This window comes from Gopherus flavomarginatus, chromosome 20 (genome assembly GCF_025201925.1).
Source record: "Gopherus flavomarginatus isolate rGopFla2 chromosome 20, rGopFla2.mat.asm, whole genome shotgun sequence".
NCBI classification, from domain to species: Eukaryota; Metazoa; Chordata; order Testudines; family Testudinidae; genus Gopherus; species Gopherus flavomarginatus.
Genome location: NC_066636.1, coordinates 7,777,226 through 7,794,548, shown reverse-complemented (window position 1 = coordinate 7,794,548; position 17,323 = coordinate 7,777,226). Strand labels below are relative to the sequence as shown.

The 17,323-nt window shown below is 51.4% G+C and overlaps 1 protein-coding gene and 1 long non-coding RNA gene across 2 annotated transcripts in view; one reads left to right on the top strand and one right to left on the bottom strand.

Moving 5' to 3' along the window:
* LOC127037876 (uncharacterized) overlaps positions 1-9,223 on the top strand; it is a 216,318-nt gene extending 207,095 nt beyond the window's left edge. Inside the window, exons 2-3 of the long non-coding RNA XR_007770500.1 lie at positions 8,681-8,776; positions 8,939-9,223. This is a non-coding gene — a long non-coding RNA (uncharacterized LOC127037876). The remainder of the gene's footprint in view (positions 1-8,680; positions 8,777-8,938) is intronic.
* LOC127037812 (zinc finger protein 333-like) overlaps positions 1-17,323 on the bottom strand; it is a 1,302,204-nt gene that overhangs the window by 866,602 nt on the left and 418,279 nt on the right. The gene's annotated exons all lie outside the window — the stretch shown is intronic.

Sequence of the window (17,323 nt, the reverse complement as noted above, 5' to 3'; positions counted from 1 at the left end):
ACATGAACCCGCTAAGCCCCCCAGGGACCCTCCAGCCTGGATGGAAGTATCTGTGCCCCCCACAACCCCTAAGTGCCGAGAAACCCCTCCAGCCTGGAGGTAGTTATCTGTGCTCACCAGAAACCGCTTTAGCCCCCACAGGGACCCCTCCAGCCTGGATGCAGATATCTGTGCCCAACTCAAATGGCCTAAGCCCCCCCCCGGGAACCCTCCAGCCTGAACCTAGGTATCTGTGCCCCCCCAACACACTAATTCCCCCTGGAAGCCCTATTGCCTGGAAGTAGGTATCTCTGCCCCCCACAAACCCCCTAAGCCTCCCAGGGACCCCTACAGCCTAGACGTAGGTATCTCTGCCACCCAGAAAACCCCTAATCCACCAAGGGACCCCTACAGCATGGACCTAGGTATCTGTGCCCCCCAGGAACTCCCTAAACCCCCCAGGAACCACTCCAACCTGGACATAGATATCTGTGCCTCCCAAAAAACCCTAAGCCCCCCGGGACTCCTAGAGTATGGAGATAGGTATCTCTGCCATCCGCAAAACCCCCTAATCCTCTCCGGAACCTCTCCAGCCTGGATGTACATATCTGTTCCCCTCCCCACAAACCACCTAAGTCCCCCGGGACCCCTCCAGCCTGGATGTAGGTATCTGTGCCCCCCGAAAGCCCTAAGCCCCCCCAGAATGCCTATAGCCTGGACGTAGGTATCTGTGTCTCCTACAATACCACTAAGCCCCCCCAGGGACCCCTCCAGGACATACATAGGTATCTGTGCCCCTCACCAAGTCCCTATACCCCCAGGGATCACTGTGCTCACCACAACCCCCTAAGCTGTCCAGGGACCCCTTCAGCCCGGACGTAGATATTGGTGTCCTCCACAAAGCCCTTAATCCCCACCAGGACCTCTACAGCCTGGACGCAAGTACCTATGCCCCTCACAACCCCCTTAACTCTCCCAGGGTCCCGCCCATACTGGATGTAGATATCTGTGACCCTACGAACCCCCGTAAGCCCTCGAGGGATCTCTACAGCCTCCACGTAGGTGTGATGCTCTGTGCATTACCCTGTGTGGCCACATGGTGATACTGTTGCTCCATGCAGGAAATGCTCTGTGCATTACCCTGTGTGGCCACACGGTGCCACTGTTGCTCCATGCGGGGAAATGCTCTGTGCATTACCCTGTGTGGCCACACCGTGTCAATGTTGCTCCATGCAGGAAATGCTCTGTGTATTACCCTGCGTGGCCACACGGTGCCACTGTTGCTCCATGCGGGGAAATGCTCTGTGCATTACCCTGCGTGTCCACATGGTGCCACTGTTGCTCCATGCAGGAAATGCTCTGTGTATTACCCTGCGTGGCCACATGGTGTCACTGTTGCTCCATGCAGGAAATGCTCTGTGCATTACCCTGCGTGGCCACACGGTGTCACTGTTGCTCCATGCGGGAAATGCTCTGGGCATTACTGTGATGGAGTGGGGACTGTCTGTGTGGGGGATGGGAGAGCAGGGGGTTACTTTACGTGAGGGACAGGACCTAAGCCTGTAACTCGAGCTAGGCAGGGCTGAGAGGGTCAGCACCTTTGCCCGGGAAGCTGGACACAGGAAGGGGTCGGCTGGAGGGAGTTAGTTCAGTTTTGGTTTGGAGCTGGGTAGTTGGAATTCAGAGAATCCCAAACTGGGAACTAAGCTTCCTGAACCCCCAGAAGGACTCGACTGATGGGTCCTGGTTGTACCCCAAAGCCCTGCTGTATCCTTCGTTCCTGTTGGCCAAAACAACCCTCTGTTTTACTGGCTGGTTGAGTCACTGTGTGTCCCAGGAAGAGGGGTGCAGGGCCAGATTCCACCACACTCCATGACACCCCCTAAGCCCCTCTGGGACCCCTGCAGCTGGGACGTAGGTATCTGTGCTCCCCACCAAACCCCTGAGCCCCCCAGGGGCTCCTACAGCCTGGACCTAGATCTCTGTGCCCCCCAGGAACCCCCTAAAACCCCCAGGGACCCCTTCAGCCTGGACATAGGTGGAACCCATCTGCCAGGCTGAATTGATAGCAGCAAGGACTGGGTTCAATACATAGGGGTCCCTTCCCTATTACGTAATGCAAACCAGCTCGAGCCCTCACCCAGTGACATGGGAAAATTTTACATACGCACCCCTAGGTGCCTCAAAGACGCAATACTTCCCCTCTCGCAATCATAGAGTCTGGGTATAGCAGAAAATGTTTAATAACGTGAGATAAACAACATAGCATTAAATTTGGAAAACACCTCAACTAGGCCGTGTCCTTTTCCCTGGGCTCTAGAGTCTAGCAATCCCCAAATCACCCCAAGACTCCAAAGTACAATACCTCAAATATTTCAAGACTCCAGCAACCCCCGTAATCACCCACAGTCCCGCAGCCCCAGAGTTCAAGAGTCTATCTGCCGGGTTTTCCCCCCTGCCAGCCTGGGTAGAAAGGGGCACCTTACGTGGTCCACTGCTGTCTGCCCTGCCTCTCCGTGGGATTCTGCTTCTACCTTCCCCACAAACTGCTCAGCTCAGTCCACCAGCTGCTCTGCTCCACCAGCCAACCTGTGATCTGCTCCAGCTGTCTCCAAAAACTGCTTAGCTTACTTCACTCCGTGACCCATTCCAAGTGTTCCACAAATTGGTCTTTTCCATCAGCTGCTCTACAATATAGTTTCAAACTCCCCCACTAGTTAACACAGCACTTCAATGACTTCAGCTCAGGAACCTGGATCCTCAGTTATTAAGAAATTCAACAACCAGCTCTACTATTCAACTGTTAAAAAAGAAGAAGATGTAATTGGTGTTTCTGGCTCACCCAAGGAGCCCACTCCCTTGTCTAGTGAGTGCCACTCAACTGATGGTGAGAATCCCTGTCTCAAAGCTGTTTCACAGTTCCTCATCCACACAATCAGGGTGACAACACTCCACATCTCACACCCCAACAACAAATAAACTGGGGATACCATAGCTGCCAAAGTAACCATCCCAGGCTGCCGTGGCCGTGTCACACACGGTGGGTGTGTCTATGCAAACATGATCAGACCCTGAAATCCTTTTCCACACTTGCCATAATTCACCACCAGATGTGAGGGTAGAGTTCATCTTTATTGTGCTTACATAGGTATCTGTGCCCCCCACAACCCCCTAATCCCACCAGGACCCATCTAGCCTGGATAATGGTATCTGTGCTCTCCACAAACCTCTAAGCCCCCCAGGGAACCCACAAGCCCAGATGTAGGCATCTGTATGCCCCACACACCCCCTAATACCCACAGGACCCTTCCAGACTGTAGGTAGGTATCTGTGACCCCTAGAGCCCCACAAAGTCCCTCGGGACCCCTACAGCATGGATGTTTGTATCTGTGACCGACAAAAACCGCCTAAGCTACCCAGGGCCACCTACCATCAGGATGTAGGTATCTGTTCCCCCCCCAACACACCTAATCCCCCCGGAACCCCTCCAGCCTAGATGTAGGTATCTCTGACCCCACGAATCCGCTAAGACATGACAGAACCCCTCCAGCATCGACATAGGTATCTGTGCCCACACAACCCTCCTAAGACCCCCAAAACCCCTCCAGCCTAGACGCAGGTATCTGTGCCCAGCATGAACCCCCTAAGGTCCCTAGGACTCCTCTTGCCTGGATGAATGTATCTGTGCCTCTTACAAACCCCTAAGCCCCCCCCCCAGGATCCCTATAGCCTGGACGTAGATATCTGTGCACCCTCACGAACCCACTGATCCTCCCAGCGACCCCTACAGCATGGAAGTAGGTATCTGTACCCCAAAATACCCCAAAGCAACCCCAGGACCCCTACAGCCTCGATATAGGTATCTGTGCCCCCCCACAACTCCCTAATACCCCCAGAACTCCTCCAGCCTGGACGTAGATATTTGTGACTTCCAGGAACCCCCAAAGCCCTCCCCAGGACTTCTCCAGTCCCTACATAGGTGTCTCTGCCCCCCACCAGCCTTCTAAGACCCATTGGGCCCCCACCAGCCTGGTTATAGCTATGTGTACGCCACACAAACCCCCTAAGCTCCCCAGGGCCCCCTCCAACCGGTACGTAGGTATCTGCGCAACCACAACCCCTTAAGTCCCCCAGGGACCCCTCCAGACCATACGTAAGTTTCTGTGACCCTTACCAACTCCTTAAACCCCCCAGGGACCACTACAGCCTGGACGTATGTATCTATGCTCACCACAACCCCCTAAGCCATCCAGGGACCTCTCCAGCCCTGACGTAGATATTTGTGCCCCTCATGAAGCCCCTAATGCCCACCAGAACGTCTCCAGCCTGGACGTAGCTATCTGTCCCCCCACGACCCCTAAGCCCCCCAGGGATCTCTAGAGCCTCTACATAGGCGTGATGCTCTGTGCATTACCCTGCGTGGCCACATGGTGTCACTGTTGCTCCATATGGGAAATATTCTGTGCGTTACCGTGCGGGGCCACATGGTGTCACTGTTGCTCCATGCGGGAAATGCTCTGGGCATTACTGTGATGGAGTAGGGACTGTCTGTGTGGGGGATGGGAGAGCAGGGGGTGACTTTAGGACCGGACACGTGCTCAGCCTGTAACCTGAGCTAGGCGGGGGGAGGGGTCAGCACCATTGTCTGAAAAGCTGGACACAGGAAATGGCCAGCTGGAGGGAGTTGGGTTAGTTCAGTTTCAGTTTTAGTCTCGGTGGTTGGAATTCAGGGATTCCCAAACTGGGAACTAAGTTTCCTGAACCCCTAGAAGGACTTGATTGTGGGGTCCTGCTTGTGCCTCCAAGCTCTGCTGTATCCTTCGCTCCTGTTGTCCAATAAACCTTCTGTTTTACTGGCTGGCTGAGAGTCACTGTGAGTCCCAGGAAGAGGGGTGCAGGACCGGACTCCCCCACACTCCGTGACAGACCCTAAGCCCCTCCGAGACCCCTGCAGCCTGGACGTAGGTATCTGTGCCTCCCACCAAACACCTAAGACACTCAGAGACCCCTCCAGCCTGAACTTAGGTATCTGTGCCCCCAAAAAGCCCCTAAGCCCCCGAGGGACCTATACAGCCAGAACATTGGTATCTGTACCCCATATAGACTCCATAAGCCCCCTGGGACACTCCAGTGTGCACGTAGGTATATGTGCCCCTCAGAAACCCTCTAAGCCCCCAGGAACCCCTACAGCCTGGACATAGGTATTTGCACTCCCACAACCCCCCTTACCCCACCCTCCCAGGACATCTACAATCTGGACGTAGATATCTGTGCCCCTCACAAAACCTCTAACCCCCCCTGGGAACGATACAGCCTGGACATACGTATCTGTGCCCACTCGAACCCCTAAAACCCACTGGTACCCCTACAGCCTGGACATAGGTGTCTTTGGCCCCCACAAATCCCCTAAGACTCCCAGGATGCCTCCAGCCTGGACGTAGGTATCTTTGCCCCCCACTAACCCCCTAAGCCCCCCTGGTAACCCTACAGCCTGGATGTAGGAATATGTGCCCCCCACGAACCCTCTAAGCCCCCCTGGGACCCCTAGAGCATTGAGATTGGTATCTGTGTCCCCCTCAAACTCTCTAAGCCCCCCAGGGACCCCTATGGCCTGGACGTAGGTATCTGTGCACCCCAAGGCCCCTAAGATCACCCGGACCCCTGCAGCCTGGATGTAGGTGTGACGGTGCTGCCCGTGGGAGCCAGCTCAGCTCACTCAGAGTGAATTGCAAACAAAACAGGGCAGACAAATCCCAAACGCTGCTGGTTATTTCAATACTTAGATTTACCAAGCCAGCACAAAACAGCTTCTGTAGTATCTCACTGGTTACTTAGAAGTTTAAACCACGCAGTTTCCTTAAAGTACCCAGCCTCAGGCCTCCGTCCAGACACACCTGTTAGATATGATGATGATTCCTGAAAATCTTACTTCATCATATAAAAGAAAAGATTCTTCCGATCCCAAAGGATCAGCCACATAACCAGGTTCAATTATAACTTAGATTTTACCTAAAATACATGCTATAGCCAATTCTTATTAACTAAGCTAAAATTTATTAGAAAAGAAAAGAGAGAGAGTGGGTGTTGGTTAAAAGATTAATAGACATATAGACTTGAATTCAATTTTTGAGGTTCAGATACAAAGTAGAGATGAGCTTGTAGTTGCCAAAAGTCCTTTTAGAAATAGTCCATAGGTTATAATCCAATGTCCATATTCAGGGTGGCTCCAGTCAATGACTGGGGACCTCAATCCTTGTGGCTTAAGGTTTCCCCCTCTTGAAACCCAAAGCAGATCTGAGATGAAGAAGGATCGTGTCCCAGGTTCTTATACATTTCCAGCAGCCTTTCAGCCTGAGAAAACAATAGGCTTAACTCTTCTTCCAAACATCCTGGCAATTAGTACATCCATCAAACAGTTCAGATACAGATTACCACAACCTTCAAAGAGACACAGACAATAATACCATTTCACTCAAGTATCATCATAAATGTTAATATTCCTTTTTTTGCTCTTTGAATTAAAACTATAGCAATAGACAAGACTTGTTTGCTGACATCACAAGACCTGAGCAAACACCTCCCCTTCTACCTCTAACACTGCAGACTTGCATTTCAAAGCTCTGTTCATTTACATATCTTGTTAACCAGTTTTTAAGGTTCACCCACGGGTCAGGTCAGTCGGTGAGGTGAGTTAATTAACTCTTTCTGGCCCTGTCACCTTTCAATGAGATATTAGATTATACTTATAATGTCACAGTCGTGGTGAGTTGACTGCTGCAGTTCCCCGTAGATTCTGCCTGCGCCTCTCATTGAGCTGGAGTACAGCAGGCGAGGGGAGAGCACTCAATGTATTGCATCTACACTAGACGTGATATATCAACCCCCGCTGGATCGATCGCTGCCCACCGATTCGGCAGGTGGTATAGACATACCCCGAGTATCTGGTGATCGGAGCTGGACCCCTGAGGGGGACACATTGAAGGAACTCAGGGGTTAAGGTGCCTCTATTTTCAACTGTCAGGGCTGCTGTGGCTCAGAGGAGGGTGCTTGACTGCCTGGCAGGCTTAGGCGCCGCAAGCCTTGGAGGTGGGAGAAGTGAAGCGGCCACGGCGTGCTCGGGGTGCTCGTGCTCGGAGCAGGGGTGAGCTGGGGCGAGGGGGGTGCCGCAGGGCAGAGCAGGAGAGTTGCCACAAGAGGGGAGCCTCAGGGTGGAGGGGGGAGCTGCCACGGGTGGGGCGCCTCAGGGCAGGGGTGCGGGGGGGGAGGGTGCAAGGTGGAAGTTTCGCCTAGGGCATGAAACTTCCTTGCACCGGCCCTGCCCCACGCCCTGCCTGCAGCCAGACCTGCACCCCCTGCCCTGCCCTGCCGGCAGTCAGCCTCTGTCTCCAGCCAACCCTGCACCTTCTGCTTTGCCTGCACCAGCCGCATCCTCCCTGCCCTGTCTCCAGCCAACCCCTGATGCACCCCCCTACCTGAAGCCAGCCAGCCCCGCAGCCCTTGCCCTGCCTGAAGCCAGACCCTACCTCCAGCCAACCCCACATCCACTGGTGCCCTGCACTTCCCAGGGCAGTAACCCTGCACATCTGCTTCAATGAGGGGGGCAGGGAGCAGCTGGGACCCACACATGTGCACACCCTAGGGTGACCAGACAGCAAGTGTGAAAAATCGGGACGGCGTGGGGGGTAATAGGATCCTAGATAAGAAAAAGACCCCAAAATTCGGACTGTCCCTATAAAATTGGGACATCTGGTCACCATAGCACACCCCCAGGACTCCTGAGTTCCATTGCTGGGTTTCCTATTGGTTCCTCTTCTGGTTGTTTTCCTTTTCCTGGGGACTTTGGGCAAGTTCCTCCCCACTCTCGGGCTCTGTCCCCAGCAGTCAAATGGGGATTTCATACTTTCCCGCTATTGGAAAGTGCTGGGAGAATCCCCCAGCAAAAGCTGCTCTGACAGTGCTAAGCAGCATCTGACCAATCAAGGTCGGAGCTCACTGCCCAGGAGGAGTGCTTGGCTCTGGGGTTTCACTTCAGCCCAGTGTAGAGAGAGAGCCCTAATCATGGAGTTTGGCTCAAGAAGACCAAGTCTCCAATTTGTTAAGGGTGTTTAGAATTTCAATCCTGTGCTCGAAAGTGCTTGGTGTCAGTTGTAAACTTTAGGAGCATGCTCTCCACTCCATTTTCCAAATCATTCATGAAAATATAGAATAGTACCTGACACCGGACTGATCCCTGCCAGACCCACTAGGTTCACCCTCCCCGTTGGGCAGCAAGACATGGAGAAGGGCTCCTGGAGTCTTGGCTTTCAACCAGCTCTGCACCCACATTACACTGATTGCAGCTGGACTACATTTCCCTCGTTTGCTTCTGAGAATGTCCTACGGGACTGTGTCAAAAGCCTTAGTAACACCAAGCTAGATCCCAACTATTGTTTACTCACCTCTACCAGGCCCAGAACCCTGCCAAAGAAGGAAAGAGGATTGGTTTGGAATGATTTGTTCTTGTCAAATCCACGCTCACTAGTCATAAGAACCAAATCATCCTGTAGGTGCTGCTGACAAACTGAGTGTTTAAGAATGTATTGCAGGATCTCTCCAGCTATGGCAGTCAGGCTAGCTAGTCTGTAAGTCCCAGAGGTCTTTTTGTTCCCCTTTGAAAGATAGGTCCTGTCTTGTTCATGGATGGGAAGATGTTCTTTTTCAGGGGTCTCAGACAAGAACTGGGGCACAACACCTGGTTTGTTAAGGCCACAAAAACGGAGGCAGGAACCTCTTCTCTGCTGCTGGCAAAGAACCACAGGTACCTAAAAGATAGGGACTCACATCTTTGAATGGGCTTTAAAAAGGCAGTGGTTAATAAGTTTGGCCCCGACCATTTCTTGTTTCCACAGACTAGACATTTTAGCAAACTTTAGAATTCCTTGGTGCTAAACGCTGTGAAACTCCCCTTTCTCCTTCACAGAGGGCTTTAACGCCCCTTATCTCACTTGGGCTCTAAACTGCCCATAGTTCGAGAACTGTTCCTGTTCCCATTGGACAGATGGAAGAAGGGAAGTGACCTACCCAAGGCCTACACAACAAGGCAATGGCAGAGCCAGAAAGAGAAGCAACCAGTTCTGACTCCTGTTCTAACAGATGAAAACACCCCAGAGCCCAGGAATCGAGATGGTGGGAAAATTTCATTCAAACCGTTTCTGTCCGAAAATCCCATTTAGACTAAACCAGTTTGTTTCTCAAAATCATAACAAGTGGGACGAAAGATCTTTGCAAAAATATTTTGTTGCAAAACAAAAGCATCTCCTCTTTGTCAGAGTGTGTTAAATTGTCTCCTCGCACACAAAGAGGAGACACTTACATCTCAACCATTAGATAAGATGCTTCAATCTGAGCTAAGTCGTTGCTACTATTAACAATTTCAAAATAAAAAAATACAAATAAAATAGACTATTTCAGCTAATCTATTATGTCATAATTTGCTCTGAGTAAACATGATGGGAAACTTCATATTATGCACTACTTCTAGTGACACTCCCAAATGGATCCGCATCCTTCACCCACCATGAGGTAGGTAAGAGCGGATCATTATTATTTCTACTTGAAAGAGGGAGAAGCTAAGGCTGAGAAAGGAGAATTGACTTGTCTTAGGTCACACAGCCAGTCAGAGGCAGTGTTGGGAATAGGACCGAAGAGCCCTGATTTTCAAACTAACCATCGGATCTTGAATTTCACACATTGAATGACCTGAATACTGTGCTCTCAGATGAGCTCCAGACCAACAACAGTGACAGTAATTATTCAGCAAGTATTTGAGGAGAACTGCAATGTTAGAGGGAATCATCAACTGCTCAGAGACAATTAATGCAGAGAAGCAGCAAAATTAATCAAAGATAGAACTGGTTCTGACTTATTTACTTGATCTTAAAAGAGAACAACAAGGACCTGAGTCTCCTCCCTATCAATAACCCCCTGCTCAGCCAATCAGGGTAGAGACTGAGGATGGGAGGCTGAGGGTTCTCACCAGAGAGCCCAAAGGATGGCCCAGGTCACCGGTGGGGATCACTGCCCCAGCACTATTTCAGTCCCACATTTTTGGGTGGACCTTCCATAGTGGGAGCTGCAGAGGACTTCCCTGCAACACACACACACACCCCTCCGTCCTGTTGTTGGGAAGAGAACAGGAGAAAGGACAAAAGAAGCAAGAGAAGAAGAGGAGGGAGGGATGGAGGAAGAGGTGAAACAAAAAGGACAAACCCTAATGTCCCCAGTGATTCTAAGGGACAAAATCCCAGGTGCGCAATAAAATTCTGCCTCCTTAAGCTCGTGTTTTCCATGCCTAGAATTCACTTGTCACCAGATAGATCAGACTGAACAGGTTTCAAACCTCCAGGAGGCTCTTACCTTCTAAACAGGGATGGCTGTTTTCTAGTAAAATCACTAAAAGGGAAGGAGGAAACTCCAAAGAGGTTCCTCCTGGCGCTCATGTCCATGACCCCAAATAATTTCTCAGTCCTCTAAGAGAGACCTGGAGAAGGAAACGTGCTGAAGCAAAGCCACAGAGGTTTCTGAGGTTTCCTTGGCCCCTCGCCCCTGTTCTGCCTGGCTGATGTCAGCATCTCTCTGTGAGGTCACCACCTCCCCACCACCTTTGACCAATAGTCTGAGGTCCTGCAAAAGGCCTTTGTGATGTCACTGCCACACCCCTCCCTTGCTGGGCTAATGTCCTGCCCCTGGCCAGGCACTTTGGAGGTTTGAGCTACTCCCTGTGGATCACCCCACTCAAGGAGCGTTCGTTCTAGGCAGCAAGCCAGCTAGACAGGAAAACATCAGACGCTGCTTCCAATGCTACACTCAGTTTTTCAGAAATTAGTCGACTTCATGGTCAGAAGAAACCATTAGAGCGTCTAACCTGCATATCACAGGCCTCCTGTATGACACAACAGCTACTTTGGGGGCAAACACATTCCAGAAAGGCATCTAGTCTTCATTATATGACATCAGGAGATGGTGAATCCACCACTTTCCTTGGTAGCTTGTTCCTGTGGTGAATCATCCTCGCTGTTGACTATTGTGCCTTAGTTGTAATATGAATTTGTCTCTTTTCACTTTCCAGCCATTGGGTCTTGTTATGCCTTTCTCTGCTCCATTCAAGAGCCTGTAAATACCCAATCTTTTCTCTCCATTAAGGCACTTCAACACTTCAGTGAAATCACCTTTCAATCTTCTTTTGATAAGCTAAACAGGTTGAGCTCTTTCAATAGCTCACTGGAAGGCATTTTTCTCCAGCCCTCAGAACATTTGGTGGCTCTTTGCTGCCCTAGCTCCAATTTCACAACATCTTTTTCAAATGAGGACACCAAAACTGGAGGCAGTTTAAAATTTGTATAAAGGTAAAATTAAATAGGTTGCAGAGGAGTTTTTTTTAATTTAGGCTTTTGTTGCTAAAAATTTTGTCTCTCTGCGGTGAGAAAAAACACTCCCCGAATGCCAAAATTTGAGCCATGAAAAGCGGCAGTGTGAACGGCACTTCATAGGTGGAACTGTGCTCCCGGTGACGAAGCTCCTGCCCCTCATTGGAGGTAGTTTGGCTTTGTTGCCGAGGAAGCTCTCTCCCAGCGATAAGGACGGCCACACAGCGCACCTTACAATGGCATGGTTAGAGTGGCACAGCTGCACCATGGTAAGGTGCGCAGTGTAGACACAGCCTCAGAGCTGGTGAAAGCCGACAGGCGCTGAGGAGCACAGGGTTCAGACAGAGACATCCGGTAGGAGAGGCACTATTCACAGGGATTCTCTATAGCCTAGTAAGGTGGAGAGGATGGAAGATGATAATGTACAGGTAGGTTCTGATGAGAAACAGTGAAATGAAAGAGTCTCCCTCAATTACATCATGTAATAGCAGACAGCTAAAATGGGACACATTTTAGAAGTGCTTAAATACAAACGCTAAATGTCTAAGTACTAAGACTGGTGAATTTGAGTGCCTGGTATTGAGTGACGATATTGATAGAATAGGCATCACAGAAACCCCTGCACCCCCTCCTGCACCCACATGGGGAGACTGACCTGTGTGCATGGAGCAGCTGGCATTGCTGCCCCCCACTCCTCCCTGGAACGCTGCTCATCTGGGCACCCCTAGGGGCTGTGGGGGCAAGAAGTGAGATCATCCGAGCTCCCTGCATCCAGGTCACTTTCCTCAGCCGGGCTGCATAGCGGGAGGGCAGAGAGCAGCAGCTTCTGATGCTCCCCTCACAGCACAGCCCAAGTGGGAAAAGTGACCAGGACGCATGGAGCACATAGGGTTGCTCCTTACTCCCTCAAACCTCTATGGACCCATGGAGGAGCATTGGGGCAGGGGAGAGCAGTGAGCACCTTTGCACTGCCACACGGTGCCCTTTGACCCCTGGAGCCCTGGGCGGCTATCGGGGGGCACCACCCCTAAGGCCGGCCAGGCTCCCCAGAACGAGCAGCAGAAAACACAGAGACTGGCCACACACTGAGCAGTGGTAGCCTGGGTGGCTCGTAATGGAGGCTCAGGGGAGAGGGGTGTCATAACATTTTTTCCAAGATTTGGACCTTAACGTCCAAAATATGGGTGTTAGCATGAAAACCTCCAAGCTTAGTTATCAGCTTGGACCTGGTAAAGCTGCCACTAGCCAGAGATTTATACAGTGCCTGGCTCACTGTGGTCTCCCCAAAACCTTCCCCGGGGGACCCCCAGACTCAGATGCCTTGAGTCTCACAACAAAAGGGAATAAACCATTTCCCTTCCCCCTCCTCCCCTCCAGGTGTTCCCTCCCTGGGTTCCTGGAGAGATATACAGAAGCAAGCTCCGTGAATCTAAACAGAGGGACTCCCCCCTCCCTGTTTCCAGTCCTGGAAATAGAAGTACCAAGATAGCTAATCTCTCTTCCCCCCTTACCCAGAGGGTATGCAAAGTCAGGCTAGTAAATCTAACACAACGAGATTTTCCCCCTGACTTCTTCCTCCCACCAATTCCCTGGTGAGCTGCAGACTCAATTCCCTGGAGTCCCCACTAAAGAAAAAATCCAACAGGTCTTAAAAAGAAAGCTTTATATAAAAAGAAAGAAAAGGACATAAAAATGGTCTCTCTGTATTAAGGTGACAAATACAGGGTTATTTGCTTAAAAGAAAAAAATGAATAAACAGCCTTATTCAAAAAGAATACAATTTAAACATTCCAGCAACTACACACATGTAAATACAAAAAAAAACCAATATAAACTTATTGTCTTATTATCGTTGTACTTACAACTTGGAAACAGAAGATTAGAAAGGTAGGAGATAGAAAAATCACTCTCATAGCCGAGACGCCACAGACACAAGACAAAGAACAAAGAACTCACACACAAACTTCCCTCCACCCAGATTTGAAAAAGTCTTGTTTCCTGATTGGTCCTCTGGTCAGGTGTTTTAGGTTACTGGTGTTACCCCTTCATAGGTAAAAGAACATTAACCCTTAGCTATCTGTTTATGACAAGGGGGCTCAGCCTCCCCAAACCTTGCACTGCCAAGGGGACAGTGAGGCCCATGATCAGGGGCCCTGGCCAAGTTAGGTCCCCCTAGAAAAGTCTCCCCTATGTCAGCCCCAGGGCTGGAGGAGCTCCCACTCCCTGCTACAGCCCGGGGGCTGCAGCAGGGGCACAGAGCTTCTCTGGTCTCAGGGCCACAGCGAGGCAGGGGTAAAGGAGTGATAGGGTGGGGCTGGTGGGGGAAGGGGTGGAACAGAAGTGACAGTGGATGGGGCCATGGGTGGAAGGGGGTAGAGCCACAGACAGAAGGTAGGGGCATGGTTCTGGTGCTGGGGCCCCCACACTTGTTCTCCCTTTCCCGGGGGTTTGGCATCACTAGCCCCGGCTTAGCGAGTAGGGTTCAGTGGTCCCCATAATGTGGGGTGTGACTCCTAGGGGGACACAGAGGAACCTTCATGGGGGCACCTCAGGACCTGAGCCAGCCCACATAGAGGGCAGGGAGGGAGCACCACTCTGCCACAGCTCTTCCCCAACCCCACCCTCAGCCTGAGACTCTGGCTCCCAGCCCGGCGTCGACCCCTTTACCCCTGTCCGCACCCCTCTCCCCAGCAAGCAACAGCCCCACTCCTCCCAGCCCCGGTTCTTGACCGTGGCTTCCGAGGGGCCACAGCCATGGCTAAGAGGGCACAATGTGAAATGTTTGGGGACCACTGGTTTAGGGTGACGTCCTCAATCACTTCTCTGCAGTCCAATAAAAGCTATTCCTCACTCACCTACCCCTCCATCAGGACGGACTAGGTATGTTCTGCTGCCCTTCACTCATACAGGAAGGAGAATAACATTTCATTCCACTCAATCCTAAAGTGATTTGTAACCCAAGACCATCCCAAACTGGTCATTTTGGGGAAGCGGCCCCATCATGCTGCATAGCTAGGCAGAGTAGGTGTGTCTATGCAAACACGGTCTGTTCCTGAAGTCTTTCCCCAGCTCCTCACTAGGTGAGAGAGGGGAGCTTATTCAGACCCTGCTTACGCTTAGTATTTAAAAACTCCTTAGTGTCCCAATCTCTGCCGGCCTTAGATTTCTCCTCCTGTCTGTTTTTTGACAGCTCAGAGGAGGTGACCGAGTGGTTAAGGTGATGGACTGCTACCACACTATGCTCTGCCTGCATGGGTTCAAATCCCATTCTCATCAGAGGCATTTAGTCTTCACCCTCCTTTATAGACAACCATCTCCCCCTTTGGTACAATAACAGATCAAACAATGTTGCTTGTGTTACCCAAAATTGGGTCAGTTAGTAAGCTTAGAGAGGACTAATAATGCCTCTCCCCCCCAGAGTTTGGCAGAAAGCAGCACATTTATTAGCTTGATAGCTAAGCTCAAAAGAAGGGATGGGGGAGGGTGTCACACTCATACTCACGCTCCCAGGACAGGCCTGGCAGTGGAGATGTCAGGATCCTTTAAGGTAAGTGTCCCACAGCGCAGCGATGGACGGTGCGATGAAGATCAGTCTCCCTGAGGTGCAATAGAATGTAACACAGCGAACCACTGGCCAGATGGGCCGGGTGAAGGGCATTCACTGGAGGTACAAAGGAGAGTGGGAAAGCCACTTCACAGGCATTCAAAGAGGGAAAGGACACAAGCTGGGGGAGTTTAACAGACCTTTTGAGCATACAGGTTATACAGAGCATACAGATCACTGCTGCTCCTACAACATGATAAGTTCTCAAGCAGCATGTTTCTTACTTTGCCCATCTGTCAATTTTGATGATTATTGATGGAAATATTTTGCCATTGGGTTGTGTGTTTACACAGAAATTGACATTTACCAACAAATACGCAATTCTTCCAAGCCTGCCTAGTCTGCAGTTGATGGGTTTAGAGGGACACATTCACTCTTCCAGGTCCCCATGCCAGGGCCTGTGCTCTCCAGGCTGTCAACTTCCCCACACTGCTGGGATCCTTCCCTCATCTCCCCCCAGACCACTGGCCCACCCCCACTATCTGGGTCCCTCCCCACACTGTCTAACTCCCCTGCTTGGCAGGATCCCTTCCTGTTCCTTCATTTCCTGCCTCCACTCTGGGCAAAAGCTCTGCACTTTTCCACACCAGAAGTTGAAACCCAGGCCACCTGGATGAAAACCAGAATCCTGACCACTAGCCCATATGGGACTATTGTTGCATCTGACGAAAGTGGGTATTCACCACGAACAGCTCATGCTCCAATACGTCTGTTAGTCCTATAAGGTGCCACAGGATTCTTGGCTGCTATTATTACTACAACTCAGGCTTGGCTACACTGGAGAGTTACAGTGCATGGTGGTGGCTTTACAGCGCTGTAACTTACTCCCCGTCCCACCTGGCAAGGCACATACAGCGCTGTATCTCCCTGGCTACAGCGCTGCTGTGACTCCACCTCGACGAGAGGAATAAAGAGAACAGCGCTGGTGCTGCAAGAGCTGGGGTGCCAGTGTAAACAGTGATTAATCTTACTACGCTGTCACTGACCTCCGGAACCTTCCCATAATGCTTTTAAGTAGAGATAACGCTCTTTGTTTTGGGTGTGATGCCTCTGTTTGTTTTGTTGTGAGCTCAGGGCTCCCAGAGGCTGCTTATCTAAAAACCAAACACAGTTACTGTTTGCAGTGAATGAAGCAGAGGCAGGGGATCCCTTTGGAACAGCCCACAGCTGGTGTTTGCTTGAGGAGAGAAGCAGCCGGGTGGGCACGGAGGGGGGGGTCCTGTTTTGGATCAGCTGCTTATCTGGTCTGTGACGGAAAAAAACAAAGGCAGGCTATTTGCATTTAGTGATGAGAGAGGGGTGGGGGAGGAGGCTTGGAACTTGCAAGGCAGGGAGCTGACACAGTGTCAGCTCCAAGAATCCACTCGCTTCTGTCTCCCCCACGCTCCGTGTCACACTCATCACCCCACCCTCCTCTTTTGAAAGAACATTGCAGCCACTTGAACGCTGGGATAGCTGCCCATAATGCACCACTCCCAACAGCGCTGCAAATGTGGCCACTGGACAGGTGCTGGTAGCTGTCAGTGTGTCCACACTGCAGCACTTTCCCTAAACAGCTGTAGGAAGACAGCTTTAACTCCCAGCGCTGGACAGCTGCAAGTGTAGCCAAACCCTCTCTAAGCCGACCCCTTATGAGAACAGCAGGGACTAGCATGACTAGATGTCCCGATTTTTGGGTCTTTTTCTTATATAGGTGCCTATTAACCCCACCCCCATCCCAATTTTTCACATTTGCTGTCGGATCACCCTAGCAGGGGTTGCACACAGGGCTGCATTAACCTTCAGGTGCTGAGGTTTCCCTCTCTCCATTCCCAGAGCCTGTGATCAGGAAACAGACATCAGGGCTCCCAGGTGCTGCACAGACCATGACTGAGATCAGACCCCATATTATGCAAGGTGCTGTACAAACCCTGGGCAACACTGAGACACCCAGGAGGTTCCCCTCAATTTCCCTGAGCCTCTGCTGCCCAACTTCTTCTGAATCCCTCTGGCTCACCCCCCCCCCACAAAAAAACCCACCTTTCCAAACAGTCCTTCTTTCCTTGCCCCCTGATTCTGGTTTCACACCCTGGGACCATCTCCTCTCTTTGTCTCTCCCCCTCCAGGTGAAGCAGAGATGGAGGCAACTTCAGCCACTGGAGTCAGCCTCAGCGAGCACTGCAGCCGGCCCCGGGGGAGGGGGGGTGTTTGCAGACACAGGAAGGGAGCAGGGGGTGCTGGGAAGAAGGCGGCAGGAGAACAAAGCTCAGAGACCCAACATGGGGAAATTCCAGGGGGCGGGGCTCTGACACATCCCAGGTGCGGGCAGCTCCTGGGGGCGGGGCTCTGGCACAAG